The sequence below is a fragment of the Castor canadensis genome, chromosome 6 (genome assembly GCF_047511655.1).
Source record: "Castor canadensis chromosome 6, mCasCan1.hap1v2, whole genome shotgun sequence".
Classification (NCBI taxonomy): Eukaryota; Metazoa; Chordata; class Mammalia; order Rodentia; family Castoridae; genus Castor; species Castor canadensis.
Genome location: NC_133391.1, coordinates 47,742,029 through 47,746,862, shown reverse-complemented (window position 1 = coordinate 47,746,862; position 4,834 = coordinate 47,742,029). Strand labels below are relative to the sequence as shown.

General features: G+C 40.1%; 1 pseudogene; it reads left to right on the top strand.

Annotated features, from left to right (window-relative positions):
* Positions 1 to 2,643: 2,643 nt before the first annotated feature.
* LOC109677668 (histone deacetylase 3 pseudogene) lies at positions 2,644 to 4,001 on the top strand (annotated as a pseudogene).
* The last annotated feature ends 833 nt before the right edge of the window (positions 4,002 to 4,834 follow it).

Below are 4,834 nucleotides of genomic sequence, written 5' to 3'. Positions count from 1 at the left end.
TCTTGGTCTGTATTCAGACAGTGTAAAAGTGTGGTGAAGGGCATTACATGAATTCGGATACATTAAAATTCTGAAGTGACATCATGTTTATTACTTTGTGGTGTTAGGCACTATGACAGTTACTTTGAAAAAGAATTGAGAGTTGTAAAGAAGCAAGAGAAGTTCAGGAATCAGCAGAGTGGATTAGGGGAAAGTTAGTGTAGAATAAAGTCATGCAAGAAGAATGCTAGCAAAAATCTTTTAGTATATTCTGAGACAATGGCTTCGTTCACTACAGGCCAAAAATGAAATTAAATACAGCAGCATAATTGACCTGTGATTTTGAACCTGGGGATTCTTTCATAAGTAGGAAACAAAGAATTATTTATACTGATGGCATTTGAAGAGTATTTAAAACCAGTGAATGGTGCCAACTCGAACTGCAATTAATAAAATACCCACGGCCAGTGATAAAAAGCCAGATGCTTTCAGGATCCCACCCTCTGTGTAAGGGCTAAATCCTCAGAGCAGAAATGAATACTAATGAAGACAACTGATGACCTAACAGATGACTGTATCCATCATATGGTAGTTGGTTCAGATCCAACTCAAACATCAAACCAATCTTTCTACGGGCTGGCACCATGCAACAAATAGCCCATCTGTATTGCTGGGGATAACACCAATGAGAACAGACATCTATTTACATAAAGACAGACTTCAATGGCTAAAATAACCCTATATTTGGCAGAGTGTTCTCATAAAAACTGAGCATTTAATACACCAGTAGGCTATAATTGATACAATGAATCATTTCCTTCATGCGTGGTAAATTTTCAGTGTTTTCCAAAAGACTAAACCCACAATTTAGAAAGGCCTAAATGGTTTTACCTCAAAACTAGATAACTAGAAAAACTACTTTACATGAAGCTGGAGTGTAACAATCTGGCCCTTTGTACTCAAAAAAATATTTACTTTTTATTTCCTTCCAAAACAAGAAGGGTGTTCAGTTGTACATTCACAGTTGACAAATTTTTCCCCCTTTAAAAAAAACCATTAACTTTTGGAGTCACGTAGATGTGGATTCTATACTCTTTTGAAGTACTTACTAGTTGTATAGAAATGATTATCTCTGAAACAGTTTCTGCTCTACAAAGTAAGAATAGAAATACTAACTACAAAAGTCATTCTGAGGCTAAATGGGAGGTCAAGAAAGAACACTTAAGTAAAGAATCTGAAAAAAATTAAAACTGAATAAATATTACTTACCTGTGCTTCTGTCTTCTCTATCCTCAATGTCCCAAAAGAAAAAATGTAACCTGAAATTTTAAGAAGGAATTTTATGGGCTTGGGATGTAGCTCCGTGGTGGAGTCCATGCTCAACATCTTCAAGGTAATGCGTTCAATATCCAGCACCAAAAAAATAAAAATAAGTGGAAATTTAAAATAAAAAGAAATTTGACCTAAATTAAGCACTCTATCAAAACAGATGTATTTCCCATAAAATAGCTCAGATAGATAAATCTATGCAGCTATAATGGTAACAGGTATACCTTTAAAGCTAATACACAAATTAAAATTTAAAACCTAATTATTAATGATATTTAAATGAGTCCTCAATTTAAAATAATGCTATGAATTATCTTTGCACTGGCTAAATAACCACTCTTAATTATTCTGTTTTATAATTCTAGGCTTCTGATTTTTATATGAATAGTTTGCTTAAAATAGGATATAACTCTACTTATTTCTTTTAAGCTAAAAATTATATATTTATTCATTAATGCCAGTAGACCTTGGAAAGAAGTATTATATATTTATTATATTTCATATATGAGAGCAAACTACTATCAAGAAGAAAATAAATTTGAATTATTCACATTCATAATGTCATTTTTACATCTCTGTCTTCTATGGCAAGGCTGCCTAGGGTGTGTAGGGGGGGGTGGGTATGCTATAATATGGAATATAAGCCATACTCTGTGTAGTACCTAGAAGCTGTTTAGTAACTTTTGTGGCTATTTGATGATTTTAGCAAATATTAAACTATTTCCAGACATGGACACTTCTTGAATTGATGTAACTGGGGCAGAGTCCCAAGGGTTAGGAGAAATGAGGTTGAAAGCATAGAGAGAGCCTGATCCCTTCCTTTGAGAGTTGACTTTGTCTAGAATCGTGAGGGCATTGAAGGGGAAGATAAAATTCACGGCAAATGAAATACATCTTAGAGAAAACTCATAAAATATTTAAAAATTGGTATATGCAAAGTATAGATTAGATTGTCTTAGTTGCAACATAAAGTCAAAATAATAACAAATAAATGCCAGTAAACTACAGACTAATCCGGTTTTGTAAGGAATAAACACTGTGCCATCAAGCAGCAGGTACCAAGCCCTGGCACTGTCGCTTCACAAACTTTGCTTCAACCAGCTCTGATTTCTGATACAGACAATCATTTCCTAAGGAGAATTTAATTATAAGGTCTCCCAGAAATTGTTCTAAGGAATCTTAAACAAAAATCTAAGGGCCATTTGCTAAAACAAAAACTTATGACATGACAAATGTAAACAATGTGAAACCCAAGGGATTAAAAATATGGCTCAGATGCACTAGCGGGGGTGGGGCTGGCGGCGGGCGGGCGGCGGGCGGGCAGCAAGACCTGGTCCCGCCCGCACCATGGCAAAAACTGTGGCCTATTTTTACGACCCCGACGTGCGCAACTTCCACCACGGAGCTGGGCACCCTATGAAGCCCCATCGCCTTGCATTGACCCATAGCTTGGTCCTGCCTTATGGTCTCTGTAAGAAGATGATCGTCTTCAAGCCATACCAGGCCTCCCAGCATGACATGTGCCGCTTCCACTCTGAGGACTACATTGACTTCCTGCAGAGAGTCAGCCCCACCAATATGCAAGGCTTCACCAACAGCCTTAATGCCTTCGATGTGGGCGATGACTGCCCAGTGTTTCCCCGGCTCTTTGAGTTCTGATCCCATTACACAGGTGCATCTCTGCAAGGAGCAACCCAACTGAACAAGATCTGTGAGATTGCCATTAACTGGGCTGGTGGTCTTCACCATGCTAAGAAGTTTGAGGCTTCTGGCTTCTGCTATGTCGACGACATTGTAATTGGCATCCTGGAGCTCCCCAAGTACCACCCTCGGGTGCTCTACATTGACATCGACATCCACCATGGTGACGGGGTTCAGAAAGCCTTCTACTTCACTGACCGGGTTGTGACTGTGTCCTTTCACAAATACGGAAATTACTTCTTCCCAGGGACAGGTAACATGTATGAAGTTGGAGCAGAGAGTGGCCGCTACTACTGTCTCAATGTGCCCTTACGGGATCGCATTGATGACCAGAGTTACAAGCACCTTTTCCAGTCGGTCATCAACCAGGTGGTGGACTTCTACCGGCCCACATGCATTGTGCTCCAGTGTGGAGCTGACTCTCTGGGCTGTGATCGATTGGGCTGTTTCAATCTTAGCATACGAGGGCATGGGGAATGCGTTGAATATGTCAAGAGCTAGGTGGTGGTGGCTATACTGTCCGAAATGTTGCCCGCTGCTGGACATATGAGACATCACTTCTGGTAGAAGAGGCCATCAGTGAAGAGCTTCCCTATAGTGAGTACTTCGACTACTTTGCCCCGGACTTTACCCTCCATCCAGATGTCAGCACCCGCATCGGGAATCAGAACTCACGCCATTATCTGGATCAGATCCACCAGACAATCTTTGAAAACCTAAAGATGCTGAACCATGCACCTAGAGTCCAGATCCACGATGTGCCTGCAGACCTCCTGACCTATGACAGGACTAATGAGGTGGATGCAGAGGAGAGGGGTCCTGAGGAGAACTACAGCAGGCCAGAGGCACCCAATGAACTTTATGATGGAGACCATGACAATGACAAGGAAAGTGATGTGGAAATTTAAGAACAGCTCAGGATGCTATGTTCCAAGGAATTTCTTTTCACCTCTTGGTTGTGTGGGAGGGAAAGATGTGGTTTCACCAGTTCTGGGCTGTTACTAATTCAGGGGAAGGACTTGAAGACCATATATGGTTCTAGAACCATCTAATCCCTTTTCCTTTCTCTACCACAACTTGATGATGGTACCTCAGGATGGGATGGGGACAGGGATGATTATGGGTGTGGGCCCTAGAGGCCTTTCCCCAGTTCTTCTGGCCCCTTATTTGTTCCCTGTTTCCTTGTAACCCAGAGACTTTTAGGGGTGGAGGGGTAGACAGGACTGAGATTGCCTCTGGCATCCTCTCCTGGGTTTTCTTACTGCGGCCTTGTTCAAGGGCAGGTGAAGAATAAGAGTTTTGGAGGCTTTGGCTCCCTAACACCTTAACCCCCGATGATGGGTAGTGTGGTTTCAAGTAGGGAAGGATATGAAAATGTCTTGTTCTAACTTTTGGCTTTATGTCCATTTTACCACTTTTTATCCAATAAACCAAATTGGTATTTTTGTCCCTTTAAAAAAATAATAATAAAATAAAAATATGGTTTAATTGTATTACCATTCTTTGTTGGCATTGAGAAAGCAGATGTTAGAGGAAACTTTAGAGAGCATTCCATTTGAGTATAATAGGTCTAAATTTTTCCCAAATGTCTTCGCTATAGGTCTCACCATTTTCACAGGCCAAAGGGGTCTTTGTGATTTTGTTGCTGAGTTATTAACTGGTCCGATAGCATTGATTTTTCTGGATCTGATATCGTAACTTCTACTTCTGAATAACCTAGAGTTACTATTTTATAGTTAAAACCACCACTTTCAAATGCTTCTATGGTATTCAAATGGCACACTATTTGGAGTCAGTGCTTGAATACTATTTTAAGAGTCACTTA